This window comes from Nicotiana tabacum, chromosome 16, assembly GCF_000715075.1.
Source record: "Nicotiana tabacum cultivar K326 chromosome 16, ASM71507v2, whole genome shotgun sequence".
Lineage (NCBI taxonomy): Eukaryota > Viridiplantae > Streptophyta > Magnoliopsida > Solanales > Solanaceae > Nicotiana > Nicotiana tabacum.
Window position 1 is genome coordinate 24,694,539 of NC_134095.1, and position 15,343 is coordinate 24,709,881.

Sequence of the window (15,343 nt, forward strand, 5' to 3'; positions counted from 1 at the left end):
CCTCGTGCAAGTATGGAGTCAGGGATTAGACTCATGCAAATATGGAGGCAAGGATTAGCCTCATGCAAATATAGAGTCAAGGATTAGCCTTATGCAAATATGGAGGCAAGGATTAGCCTCATGCAAATATGGAGGCAAGGATTAGCCTCATGCAAGTATGGAGTCAGAGATTAGACTCATGCAAGCGTGGAGTCAGGGATTAGCCTCATGCAAATATGGAGGCAAGGATTAGCCTCGTGCAAGTATGGAGTCAGGGATTAGACTCATGCAAATATGGAGGCAAGGATTAGCCTCATGCAAGTATGGAGTTAGGGATTAGACTCATGCAAATATGGAAGCAAGGATTAGCCTCATGCAAGTATGGAGTCAAGGATTAGACTCATGCAAATAGGGAGGCAAAGATTAGCCTCATGCAAATATGGAGGCAAGGATTAGCCTCATGCAAATATAGAGGCAAGGATTAGCCTCATGCAGAGAGCAAATAGTAAGTAAAAGTAGCATATGTCTTAGCTAGAGATGTATATTCGGTGTCTGGTGGCCGGTTGGATAGTGAATTTGCCTTGTGTATATGTGTTTGCGAGTGCTATTGTCACGTCAAACATACCTGCGTTCAAACAAGAAATTGTAGGTTTTGTGAGGGGAGGTTGGTTCGTGCTTCATCCGCCGGCTTTGCTTTGCTTCGTTCTGAAAGCCTTTCGAGTTCTCCTGGGTGACACATTACTGTTATGGAAATAGAGTTTTCAAAATATATGCAATTATTGATAAAAATAGAATTGTATTGGAATCGTATTGATGTATCAACTAATTTTGATGAACTAGTGACTGTGACACATTTCAAAGGCATTGCATCTATCTCTCGTTGGAATTTTGAGGGTCCTCCTCAAAATTTTGCCCCATTTTGGTAGATGATCTTTAACTGTTTGCGAATGACGGACCCTGATGAATCTTCTTCGGAATTTTGAGAATCCTTCTCAAAATTCTGCCCCAGTTCTTGACTGATTACTGACTTCCTCGCATGTGATGGAGTTTTCTGGACTTGCTCCGGAATTTTGAGGGCCCTCCTCAAAATTCTGCCCAGTTTCTAATTTTGGGGGAAATGAAAATTTTATTATGATATGACCGAACCCATAAGACTGCCTATGTATCCCCTCTTAAATGAGAATCAGGTCAAGCGTAGTTCAACTATATAAGAAGAGAAAATGTAAAGTATCTAAGCATAGTATCTCTCGACTGCGTCTGAATTGATCGGTTTTGGCCAGACTTCCCCGTCCATCTCTGCAAGTATGAGTGATCCTCCTGTCAGTACTCTCTGAACCATGTATGGACCTTATCAGTTGGGAGAGAATTTCCCTTTGGCCTCATCTTAATGTGGGAAGATTTTCTTCAATACCATCTACCCTGGTGCGAACTGTCTTGGTTTGACCCTTTTATTGAAGGTTCTGGACATTCTATTCTGGTAAAGTTGGCCGTGACACACTACGTTCATTCTCTTTCCATCGATAAGGGCCAATTGTTCATAGCAGCTCCTTATCCACTCCGCATCACTGAGTTCAGCCAATTGTTGGGATGACAGGTTCGGTACCATAAACCAACATGTAGGGAGTTACCCCGGTCGATGTGCGAACCGTGGTGTGGTACCCCAACAGAGCAAAGGGTAACTTCTCATGCCATTATTTGTGGTTCTCCACCATTTTCCTTAGTATATTCTTAATGTTCTTGTTGGCGGTTTCTATGGCTCCATTCATCTGAGGTTTGTAGGCTGTGGAATTCTTGTGCTTGATTTTGAAAATTTCACATATAGCTTTCATCATATCACTATTGAGGTTGGCGGCATTGTCAGTAATAATGGACTCAGGAACTCCGAATCGACAGACAATACAATCCTTGACAAAATATGCAACGACTTTCTTGGTTACAGCTTTGTAAGAGGCAGCTTCTACCCATTTCGTGAAGTAATCAATGGCCACCAGAATAAACCTGTGTCCGTTTGAAGCAGTGGGCTCAATCGGACCGATAACGTCCATTCCCCAAGCAGCGAATGTCCAAGGTGAGCTTGTTGCATTGAGATCATTTGGCGTCACTTTTATCATATCGGCATGCACTTAACATTGAAAGCATTTGCGGACATACTGAATGCAATCCGTATCCATGGTCATCCAAAAGTAACCTGCCCTGAGTATATTCTTAGCCAGAACAAAACCATTCATGTATGGACCACAGGTCCCAGCATGCACGTCCTTAAGTAGCTTAGAAGCTTCCTTCGCGTCGACACGCCTTAGTAGCCCCAAATTAGGAGTTCTTCTGTACAAGTTCCTCCGCTGTGGAAGAAGTGATTTGACAATCTCTGGAGCGTGCATTTCTGAGTGTGATTTGCATGCTCCGGGTATTCTCCTTTTGATAAGTACTCCTTGATGTCATGGAACCAAGGCTTTCCATCGACTTCTTCCTCGACGTGAGCATAATATGCCGCCTGATTATGGATCTTTACCGGAATGGGATTAATGTAGTTCTTGTCTGGATGTTGTATCATAGATGACAAAGTGGCTAATACGTTGGCAAACTCATTCTAAATTCTGGGCACATGTCGGAAATTTATCTTTGTGAACCTCTTTCTCAATTCATGCACATGGTGCAGATATGGCAATATCTTGGAATTCTTGGTGACCCATTCTCCTTGTACTTGGTGCATAAGCAAATCAGAATCACCGATCACCAACAACTCCTAAACGTTCATGTCGACTGCCATGTTGAGCCCTAGTATACAGGCTTCATATTTCTCTATGTTGTTAGTGTAGGGAAATCTGAGCTTAGCAGATACCGGATAATGCTGACCTATTTCTGATACCAAAACTGCTCTAATGACTACTCCTCTGAAATTTGCAGCTCCGTCAAAGAACATCCACCAACCGTCATATGCTTCAGCAACGTCTTCTCCTATAAATGATACTTCTTCATCAGGAAAATACATTTTCAAGGGTTCGTATTCTCCTCCCACTAGATTTTCAGCGAGGTGATCTGCCAATGCTTGTCCCTTGACCGCCTTTTGAGTTACATAGACGATATCGAACTCACTTAGTAGTATTTGCCACTTAGCCAACATCCCAGTCAGCATGGGTTTCTTGAATATATACTTCAGAGGATCCATCCTAGATATGAGGTATGTAGTGTAGGCACAGAAGTAATGCCTCAATTTCTGGGCTGTTTAGGTCAAAGCATAGCAAGTGCGTTCGAGCAAAGAATACAGTGCTTCATAAGGTGTAAAATTCTTACTCAAGTAATATATGGCTTGCTCCTTTCTTCCTATCTCATCATGTTGTCCCAAAACACATCTGAAAGCTCCATCCAATACAGATAGATAAAGTAGCAAAGGTCGTCCTGGTTCTGGCGGGGCCAGAACTGGTGGTGTGGACAAGTACTCCTTGATCTTGTCAGAAGCTTTTTGATAATCCTCGGTCCAACTTATTTCAGCATCCTTTCTTAGCATCTTGAAGATGGGTTCACATATGACCGTGGACTGTGCTATAAAGCGACTGATGTAGTTGAGACGCCCTAGGAAGCTCATCACATCCTTTTTGCTCTTAGGTGGTGGTAACTCCTAAATAACTTTGACTTTAAACGGATCCAACTCGATCCCCCGACGACTGACGATGAATCCCAATAACGTTCCTATGGGAACCCCGAATGCACACTTTGCGGGGTTCAATTTCAAATTGTACCACCTTAACCTGTCGAAGAACTTCCTCTAATCTGCTATGTGATCTACGACCCTCTTGGATTCGATAATGACGTCGTCCACATACACTTCTACTTATTTGTATATCATATCATGGAAGATGGTTATCATGGCTCTCATGTAAGTGGCCCCAGCATTCTTCAGACCGAACGACATTATCTTGTAACAGTATACACCCCATGGTGTAAAGAAAGCTGTCTTTTCTGCATCTTCTTCATCCATCTAGATCTGGTGATAACCCGCGAAGCAATCCTGACCTTCCCGTCTTTCTTCGGAACTGGCACAATGCTGGCTAACCAGGTTGGATATTCGACCACCCTAAGAACTTTGGCTTTGATCTTCTTGGTAACTTCCTCCTTGATTTTTAGGCTCATATCTGGTTTGAACTTTCGGAGTTTCTGCTTGACTGGCAGACACATGGGATTAGTGGGCAGCTTATGAGCCACTATAGATGTGCTCAAACCGGTCATGTCATCATATGACCAAGCAAAAATGTCCTCATACTCCTTTAGGAAACGAATGTACTCTTCTTTCTCTGTTGGCAACAAGTGGATGATGATGCGGGTCTCCTTAACGGTCTCAGTGACTCCCAAATTTACTGCTTCTATTTCGTCCAGGTTAGACTTAGGCTTGTTCTCATAATTCTCAACTTCTCTGACAATTTACTCGGGTATCTCATCTTCTTCCTCTGAGTCACTATTCTCATGCTGCGTTGCCTCATTACATGTCACAGTCATTGGTTCATCAGGAAAAGTAATAATAGCGTTGTGAAAAGAGAAAGTGTAAAGATAGTAGTGAATAATAATGAGCAAATGCATTTGATTAAAACTTGAGAAATTGTTTAGACAAAACAGGTCTCGATGAATCGAGCATTTATTTTGAAACAAGTAAAGATTAAAACGAAACTACAAGAAATTTTAAATGCCTAAAACGACTATAGAAGTAAATCCTGCTAAACTACCCAGGGACTCGGCAAGCTCGGGATGGTGTGGCGGTCCAGTTTCTGAGAACAGCTCCCTTTGCCACAGTCTGAATGGTGAGGCCTTCTTCTTCCTCCTCCTCAATTATGGCACAGCAATCCATGTCCTCGTCTTCCAAATATAGATCCCTCAACCCAACTAGTACTTCTTCTTCTGCAGTTCGCCATATTGTGCTGGCCTGGTGAAAAGCTTATTCCAAACATGGCACTGGCTGCTCAAGAAGGTAGTACGGCCCCCGCCACGGAGGTGACCAATCATTGCACTCTTTCCATATATACTGGTATCCGAGACCAAAGGTGGTACCATAATTTTTCAGCCGTATTGGTCTGGTAATACCTTGGAGGTTCTTTCCTAACTATTCGGACCATGCTAGTATGCTTTCTATATTGTTACTCCACCACTTATCCTTCTCGATGGCATTGACCCATTCGATGTGATGATAGGTTTCCCTCCTAGCCTTCTTCTATGTCTAATGGCCGGGATGGTTTGACTAGTGTAGATGGGGTTACTTCCATCTCCGTGAATGATTACCTCCTGGCGGTTCCATTCGAACTCCACGGCTTGATGTAGTGTGGAGGGCACGACCCCAGCAGCATGGATCCATGGGCAGCCCAACAAAAGATTATATGAGGCTGGTATGTTAAGCACTTGGAATTTAACGTCAAACCAAGTTGGCCCCATCTGCAAGCAAAGGCTGATTTCCCCGATCGTGGCTCTCTGGGACCCATCAAAAGCCTTCACATTCATGCTTCCTGTCTGCATTTCATGAAAACCTTTGTCCAACCTTTTCAGAGTATCCAGTGGACAAATATTTAGGCTCGAACCTCCATTAACCAGGACTTTAGCGATGAACTTATCTTCAAACTGCATTGTGATATGCAATTCTCGATTATAATTCAAACCCTCGGGAGGTAGCTCATCTTCGTGGAAGATAATCTTATGGCTCTACAACACTTGACCGACCATGTTGGCCATTTCTCCACCAGTGATGTTATTGGGTACATGAGCCTCGCTCAGTACTTTCATCAAGGCATTCTTGTGTGCCTATGAATTCTGCAATAGTGACAGGAAAGATATCTGAGCAGGGAATTTGTTCAGATGGTCAACAACAGAGTATTCCTTTGCCTGCACTTTCCTCCACAGGTCATCTGGCCCAGTCTCAATGATAGGCTACCTAGGAGTGGCCTCCTTACTCGAACCTCCCAGGTGTTCAGGTATATAGACTCTTCCAGTTCTAGTCATTCCTTGTGCGGTGTCAGATTTCTCTACCTTAGTTTTCCCTTTTCGCCGAGCCTCAGCAACATAATCCCAGGGTATTGCTTTTGAGTTGAATGGGGGTGTAGTTGATACCGTTACAGTAAAAGGTGTGACCACTTCTATTTCAAATGGAGCGGAGGTGGTTGTGGGCATAGCCACTTCCACCTCGAATGGAACTGATGCAGTTAATTCAACATCGATTGGTGCCTGAGTTTGAACCACAATAGGAGTGAGCGTGACTGCAACCTTAAAGTCATCGACCTCTCGAATAAGCCTGATTGACTCCTTAGGGTCCCATTCTTCATTTGTCTCTATCACATGTACCCCATCACCTCTGTGATCAGGGAGGTGATTGTTGCGAACATTAGGTGCGGTTTCCTTTACTTGTATGACCTTGTTGGTAATGAGCGCCTGGATCTTATCCTTCAATGTTAGACACTCAGTAGTGGCGTTCCCTTTCATACGGGAATGGTATGCACAAGTTTTGTTCGGATTGACCCATTGAGATGGATTTTCTAGTGCCACAGTGGGAACCTGAGTGACGTAACCTGCGGCTTTCAAACTTTCATACAGTTGGTCGATGGGCTCAGCAATGGTGGTGTATTGTCTGGGCGGCTTGCGGTCGAAGTTGGGTCTTGGTCTTGGATAATTTTAGCGAGCTGGTGGTGATTGGAAGTGGGATGGTTGGCAATTATAGGTGTGATGGACAATGGCTGGTTGGGAATATCTGGGAGATGAAGGCTGATATGTAGGTGGTGATGCTTGGTACGTGGGTGGAGGTGTTTGATATATAGGTGGAGGTGTTTGATAGGTGGGTGGAAGTGTTTGATATGTAAGTGGAGATTTTGGGCCCTGGGCCACCTTTACTCCCCCAACATCTCTCTTCTTCGATATGCCACCTGATTGTAGTGCCTTATTCGTGGCATGCAGTGCCTCGAAATTCGTTACCATCCCGCTCTTGATTCCTTCCTCTATCCTTTCCCCGAGCTTGATGATATCAGAGAATTTGTGATTTTTGATGACCATCAACCTCTCATAATATTGTGGATCCTATGCCCTGACGAAGAATTTATTTATCTGTTCCTCGTCTAAAGATAGTCTGACCTTGGTTGCTTCTAACCTCCAACGAGTAGCATACTCGCAGAAAGTTTCAATAGGTTTCTTCTTGAGATTCTGAATGTAAAAGAAACTCGGTGCATTCTCTGTGTTAAACCTGAATCAGTCCATGAATTCTGACGCCATGCTTATCCAATTAGCCCATTTCTTGGGATTCTGGCTGATATACCAAGACAAAATGTCCCCAGTAAGGCTCCTCATAAAGAGCTTCATCCGGATATTTTTGTCTTTTTCGACCCCAACAAGCTTGTCACAGTATGTCCTTAGGTGAACCCTGGGATCAGTTGTACCATCAAACATTTCAAACTTGGGAGGTTTGTACCCCTCTGACAGTTCGACATCCGGTTGTATGCATAGATCATCATAATTCAAACTCTCTATTCCTCTGTCGCCTTCAACACCTTGAACTCGGCTTGTCAACTTATTGAGTTCTTCAGCCATGTTCTTAATGAGCAGGTCCTTCTCGGAGGATTCCGGTGCACAGGAGATTGGTTGGGTAGAATGAGGCATCATTTCCACATATATGGGGTTGCTCTGATGGGTGCCAGGAACTTGGGTATAGTGATGGTCATTGGTGGAGTTTTGTGGATCGGGAATGAGTGGTGGTGTATTTTGGGGAGTGTGGTAAGTGGTGGTCGGTGGGTATGGAATTGGTTGATGATGATGTTATGGTGGAGTTGGTATCGACAGTGGATTATTGATGTTTTGGGGTGGAGTTGTGTATTGATTTGGTACGGGAGGATTTTGTGGTTGTTGGTTTTGTGCGTTCTGAGGAGGTGTCAGGTTCTTTGTGTTCTGTTGGTGGATGTCAGGGACATTAAGGGTAAGTGACAGGTTTGCCAAATTACAGACCTGCTCAAGTTCTCCTTGAAGTTCTAGTATCTTTTGTTCCAGTCCCAAAACCAAGTCATTTGGTGCCGGAGTACTACGGCCATCTGAAGTCTCTGTGTTCTCAACATTTTCCTTTCGGATCCCACTTAAGTCATCCATATTTGACTTTCCTTTGCCTTTTATGTTGCTTGGAGGAGGAGGAGGAGGTGGTGGAGGGCCTCTGGATCGGGTATGATACGCTGATGAGGCCAGTATGAGTGAACCAACCTAAGGGGATGAGAATAATAATAAAAAAATAAGCAAAAACAAAAGGTAACAAGTTAGTGAGGATTCTGAAATGTTTACAGTATTTAAACACATATTGCGGAAATATAAACTCGCGTCTTAATTTGGGAGCCTCATAGTTCCCGAGGTAGGCCTAGCGACAGATAGATTTGGAGAACTTTAAATGCCAATAAATGCTTCATTTCAGAATATAAAAATAGACGAATCCCAAAACGACACTAAGATAATAAAAATAAGTCACTATTGGCACTTGGACTTATTACATTTGGAAAGCGAGTAAACCTAATCTACTTAGTCTCGGAAGGACCTTCCTCAGGTTGAATGTTCTTGTTGATCAAATCCTCCAGTTCATGTAGGTTCACCAGTAAGAATGCCTTTGCCAAATGTCCTCCTTCGTTTCCCTCAGTGTCCTGGCAATCTATGACTCTCTTTCTTACTTTTCCTTCCAATTCCAACAGACTGTATTTCAGATATTCCAGCTTTTCGCTAGATTTGACGGCAATTTCTTTCCATTCATTGATTTGGTCACTTGATGGAAGATTCCTCCACCAGTCTAGCAAGAGTGAAGGTGTGCTAACCATACCGAAGCTGGGGACCTCGTTCCTCATTTTATGCAAAACTAAAAGGGTTAGGACTTACCCCCCCACCAAACTCGACTATTTATACATTTACGATCTGCATATCGGCATTTAGTTCTCCAAATTAATGCACAGAACGTGGTTGTGTCCGTTGGGATTATGAAAACCCGATGGACTTTAGGATAAGGCTTATCTTAAAGGATCATTATGTTGACAACATAACTGATCCAACTAGATTTGACCATGATGCATGCATAATTTAACCAGAGTAAGGTTTCTATAGGGTTTTAGACTGGTACCCTCAAGCGAACAACTCGAGGGGGAAGGCAGGAACCGTCGACTGCACCGCTGATCGATTGGTTTTACCGCAAATAAGCTTTTCCGAATTTAAGGGTAGTAAATAGGAAGAGCGCAATCACTCATTAAGCGTTGCTATAGGATTGATAAGCACGAGTGGAATATGATGTGGAGCTTGATTTATGCAGCAATTAAATAAGATGTAGTCAAGTATTTTCACGTAGGAAAAGTAAATACATCATTTAAATAACTGAAAGACAGTTACAAGAAAAAAGAAAAAAAAGAGACAAGTCAGCTTCAGGGCAATAAAGAAATCATAAATGCATTGAAAAATAGACAGTTAAATTCAAATAAGGGAGAAGGGTACAAGATAAGCATGTTTGGACTAATTTTGTAAAGATAAGTTTGTTATGGTAAGAGCCTAAAAAAAAATCCCCAGCAGAGTCGCCATGTTGTCGCGCCCCCTTTTTTCCCTTTCTGATGGGGAAGTCCGAGTTCCGACATTCCATGGGGTGTGATAACTCATTTCCTTTTGGGAATTGGGTATTTGAAGAGTCTCCACCTAACGGATTACGGTGCGTTAGGGCAGCTAGAGTGATTAACTCTTGGATTGGTTTGCATTACCAGAGATTAGGGTAAAGGCTCGAAGTAACCTCGAGAGGAAGGTGTTAGGCATCCCTCTTGGTCCACAATTGTTAGTCCCAGCCAAACTTATATTCACAAATTAGTCCATTACAAGTAAACAATTGAATAAAATAGATTGCAAGTAAAGCACGTTCGATAACTCAAGTAATAAGATAAGATTTGGACAAGTTGTAAAATAAAAGTTTTAAATAGAGGGAATTTTGGTAAAAGAGGGGTCCTAGGTTGGTTATCCTATAGGATCACCCCACACAATATCCGGTAAACACTCCTCCATGAGGGGATACACGTGATATTAGCGCGTAGTCATCATATCCCATATCTACCCTTCCCATCCCCTTATTGGTCATGCAAAGAGAGTGTTTGGTCAGCAATCTCTATTCCGTGCTCCTACTCGTCCCATCTTAATGGCCCTGGAGGGAGTGAGGACCTCTACCTATAGGTGGTTCTAGACGGACCCCTAAGGTTTTAAAAGGTGATAATTCTGAGGCGACAAGCAAAACACTTAGGACTTTCAACGCATAGAAAGAAGCAATTAGAGGCTCAAAGTTTCCTCCTCAAATAAGCACATAACATCACGACTCAAGCACAATTAAGGTCTTTTATCAGACAATGTCCTACGGCAGTATATCTAGGTGAATATGCAAAAACAAATAACTTATTTTTAGACACTTAGGAGTAGTTATCCTAGTAGTTGCCTATGGATTTTTAAAGACCTATTAGGATCAGGAAAATGTTAAGCAATAGAAACAGTATTCAGAAGGGCATGTTTGAAAATGCCCTAAGGGCTTGCCTATACGCGGGGAGCATTGATTAGCATGAAGCAAGTTTTGAAAAGGATTTTCTGTAGTACTTATAGGCATGATGTCTAATGAGATTGAGGCAACTTGAAAAGACTCGTTTCAGGAAATATGGAATACTTAGTTAAACCAATTCAGAAGTGAGCTAAGTGTGGACTAAATTAAATTATTCAGACTAGCTTAGATTAATAGGCAGGAATTCGAGTATGATTTCCTATAGACATGATATCTAAGTTAAATACGGATTTTAAAGATTTGCAGGCATGGAAACATACATAACACTTGTTATAACAGAATTCGGATTAAGTCCTATAGGCATGACATCTATTAGTTAATCAGATTTTAAGATAGTGAAAGCATGGTTTCTATTACGGAATTATTTGAAACCAATAGGTCTGGTTTCTAAACATGACAAGATGTAAAGCCCTGTAAACATGATTTCTATTTGGTAGAGGAATCAAATTTAAAAGTAAAGTCCTAGGAGCATGATTTCTACTGGAAAACAATCAGATTTAAGCATAAGGTCCTAGGAGCATGATTTCTACCCGTATTACCCCTACAACATGCATCTACCCAACCCTTTCACTAAATACACCAATATTTGTTTACAAGTTATTACAGACCAATGAATGATTTACATAAGTAAGTAAGAAAAAATAAGAAGCTATTATATAGGGAGCCTTCGATTGGGCCCAGATTCCCAAAGCCTCCAATGGCCTCAGATGCCTCAATTCCCTAGACAATGTCAGGGTCTAGGTGCATCAAAGTTCCCTATGGATCTTACGGATCCTGAGCAGAACAAGTGCAGTGTGGAAAGGCCAACCTCGGTGTGCCAGAGTTCAGAGGGTTCTCAAGAGGATCCCAAGGCAGTACACATACTGGAGGGGACAAAACTTATTGACTAAGAGTAGAGCGAAAGTGATCGACACAAGTTGATAGGTTTTAGTAAAAACTGTATAAAAGAGGAAGTCTGTTTGAAAGTAATGTAGTAAAACAACAGAGACTGTTTGGAAAGAGATTGAAGAAATGAACAGAAGTTCAAACACAACACCTAAGGACAGGTTCATACGCAGCCAGAGGTCACAACATCCAAAACAGGTTCAGTAGTCACAAACATGGTTCAAGGGGTTTGGGATACATAGAACACTTGATTGCAAGCACATAATCAAGCAAAGGTCTAGTAATTGGTATAGACATGCTCAGAAATAGCTGACCAGGCATAGTCACAAAACAGACACAAAGAACAAGATCACTTTAAGGGGGGTGATAGGGATTTGGGGATTCATGGTAGTAAACACATAACAAGTAAGAGATGATCGGTAAGACATGCTCAGAAACACACACAAGGGAATATAATGATCTCAAGGAAGGGGAAGACATAATAACATGCTAATAATGTAATCATCAACTGCAAGTTTCACAACAAAACCACAAATAGAAGCAAACTAGAAGCAAAATGAACTGAAGCAATAAGAAAATCATATTGTTGTTGGGACTTTGAATTGAAACTAGAACATACCAGTAAAGAGGATAGTAAGCAGAGTGAAAGAACAAGAGAACACAATAGTTAGCCTTGGCTTGTAGCCGACTGACTTAAAGCAGTAGCAAGAAGTACAAAAGAGAGAGCAGAAAGTTTGAGTGTGAGAGATAGTTTTTGAACCAAAAGTTCGTGTGTTGTACTAATGAAAGACTATGGTATTTATAGTTTGAAAGCAAGTAGTAAATAAGGTAAAAATCAGAGTCCATTAGTAATTAGGGAACTCAGAATCAGTCAATTAGAAAATCAAGGCAAGTACTCCCTTCAATTGAGGAGTTAACCTCAAACGGTCATAGACACATGACAAGTAAGGAAAGAAATCGTATAAGGCTGAACATGACAAATAAGGAAACATTTTCTGCATAGTACAAGTACACAATAGGTAATAGAGGCTAGGTTCAGCACATTTCAATCAAGAAAAGTCTTAAGAAATCAATTAATAACATGATTGACCATAGAATAAGGTTAGAAAGCATTTTACGAGGTAAAAAATAAGTAGAAATAACATGCGGAATCAGTGAAAAATCAAACACAAAGATTCAAGGATGCAAGAATAGGAGGTAGCATTGATTTAGCACCATTCTATGAGAACAAGCACATTGTAAGCAAAATCAGAACCCTAAGAGGTCGAGTAGGACAAGAATCACATATAAAATTAGGGATTCATGTAGAGCATAGTCTGAATTAGTAAGCTAAGCATGATACAGGTAGGAGAACTGAAGAATCAGAAATATTGGCGAACCAAATAAGGCAAAATCACACAATAGGCATGGATAACCACAATTAAGAACCATAACAAGCAAACATAGGGCAACAAATCATAGAATCATAGAAACATACGGATTTACTGAACACGTTATCAAACAGAACTCAAAAACCCAAGATTGGAACTAAGAAATTAGGGGTTTTCATGTCACAACACAAACCGATGGGCCACGACGGGCACCAGGTACCTTACTTAACCGAGTCCCAATGTAACGTATCTTTCTTATTACATCATCATATACACGTGACATACGGGCCTAATAGGCCAACATAATCATTTATAAACTCAAAATATAGGCCGACAAGGCCGTACAATCCTTCACGTATAAGACATATGTCTACAAGCCTCTAAGAATACATAAGTGTCACAAAGGTCGGAACAGAGTCCCGCCATGCCAAACAATAGACGTCTAAATCATACTAACCAAATACGCAGCTCCGAAGCAAATGGAGCGCACCAACATCTTCCGCTGAGCTAATAGCCTACTTGGAAGGCTCTCGACCTGTCTATCAGGACCTGCGGGCATGAAACGCAGTGTCCCCAGGCAAAAGGGACGTCAGTACGAATAATGTACCGAGTATTTAAGGAACATAAATAAATACATAGGAGACATGGAAGACATATGGAGTACATGACTCAACCCGTACATCTGAATAACTTTGTAAATCATAAATTACTTTCAGCATCATGCATATGCGTATGAATGTCATGTCGTGCATAGGTATATGTTTCATAACATCATCAGCCTCTGAGGGCATCCCATCATATCATATCGGCCACTGTGGGCAAAATCATCATCGTATACCAGCTGATCAGGTGGTGGTGCGTATATAATGCCATAACCTTTCCCATATCCCATATACATATATATACATACATATATATGCGTATATAACGCCGTTTGAATACATACATATATATGCGTATATAACGCCATTTGAATACATACCCATATATGCGTATATAACGCCGTTTGAATCATATTTCAGCCACTGTGGGCAACAACATCATCATATACCAGCTGACCAGGTGGTGGTGCGTATATAACGCCGTAACCTTTTCCTATTCCATATACATATATTTACATATATACGCGTATATAACGCCATCTGGTCATGGGTCAATGCACATGAATGCAATGCATGAAAAGTACGTCAATAAAATCATTCGGAAGGTCATAAGACCACTTTGCCTCTTGAGCAATATCATAAAGTAACATCTTTTCAACTTTCGTATTTTTCTGAGACCCATGAACATATAATAAAATATTATAACACATGGAATTTCAAGAACATAGATATCTCTAATACTTCTATGAATAGAGTAACTCATGGAATTTGTGCATTTGCACGTTTCGTTCGTATCGTATGGATCATGCCAAAAGAAAGAAGGGATAGCTTTAACATACCTATTCCTGAAAAATATGAACAAAACTACGCTTGAAATTCCTTGAAATTGAAATGAATTTGCCTTCTGCTTCTAAAGCTTTGTGAACCAAAGAATGGATTTAAGCAAAAATTTGTTCCAACGTTTTGCTTCAAGCTTCTGTTCCAAAGATTTTGGTTTCCATCCAAGGACATGAAATGATTTTGGTTTCAAATTTTAGATTTCAACGTTTTTTAAGACTTGGAATGAAGACTTCCAAGGATTGACGTTTCTGTTTCTTGCTAACTCACATTTTTTGGTTCCTTCAGATTCTTCCAAGGAAATAAGACTTAGAAGTCATTGTTATATTAAATTATTATTTAAACTTTATCTATTCTTTAGGTATAGACACCTATTTACAAATGTTATGAATCATCCTTTAATTTGTTGGCCTTGTGCCACGTGGTGACTGGTTAATTTATTACATTTTTATCCACTTATTAATTAACTGGGTAATGTCCTGTTGCCCGGTAATTAATCAATTACCCGCATAATTTAAAAATAACCACAAATAAAAATTCTATTTATTTCTAAAAATACTTCATATATACTTTATATATTATACTACCATGGTCATATGGTACCTTGCATGGTACTAGTTCATAATTAACGGGTATTTGAGCTCAGGCCGTATTTTATTCCAATTTGTCCATTTTCAACGAAACTCGTTTTTTTGACTTGCTTCCCCTTTTCACCTTTACGAATTTACTTATTACTTGTTTGAACTAGAATAATCCTTATAATCTCCAAATAATCTTTTCCTTGGACTGATGTTAGTTACCTTATGAGAAATTCAACTTACAACACTACATGGTGCAACATCGTCGTAATGTAGTACTATGGGACGTGATATTGACGTAATATTGCGGGGTGTAACATCATTCCCCCCTTTGGAACATTCGTCCTCGAATGTTGACTGATGCTCTTATCATGCTTATAACTCATAGTTCTCGTTAATACTTTAGTTATCCTCTTGCCATCTAGGCGACTGTTCTGTGAATGAATCCCAAAAGCTAGGCCTCTTGGTCATATCATGACTTGTATTCGGAAATCCTTCCAATCTCGTAACTGCTGCTACCTTCCATATGCAGTTTCT

At 40.9% G+C, this 15,343-nt stretch overlaps 1 long non-coding RNA gene across 1 annotated transcript; it reads right to left on the bottom strand.

Annotated features, from left to right (window-relative positions):
- Positions 1-13,079: 13,079 nt before the first annotated feature.
- LOC142170533 (uncharacterized) lies at positions 13,080-14,630 on the bottom strand. Its single transcript, XR_012699763.1, has 2 exons — positions 14,231-14,630; positions 13,080-13,338 (listed from the first exon to the last, which is right to left on the bottom strand). It is a non-coding gene; the product is annotated as an uncharacterized LOC142170533 (long non-coding RNA).
- Between the last annotated feature and the right edge of the window lie 713 nt (positions 14,631-15,343).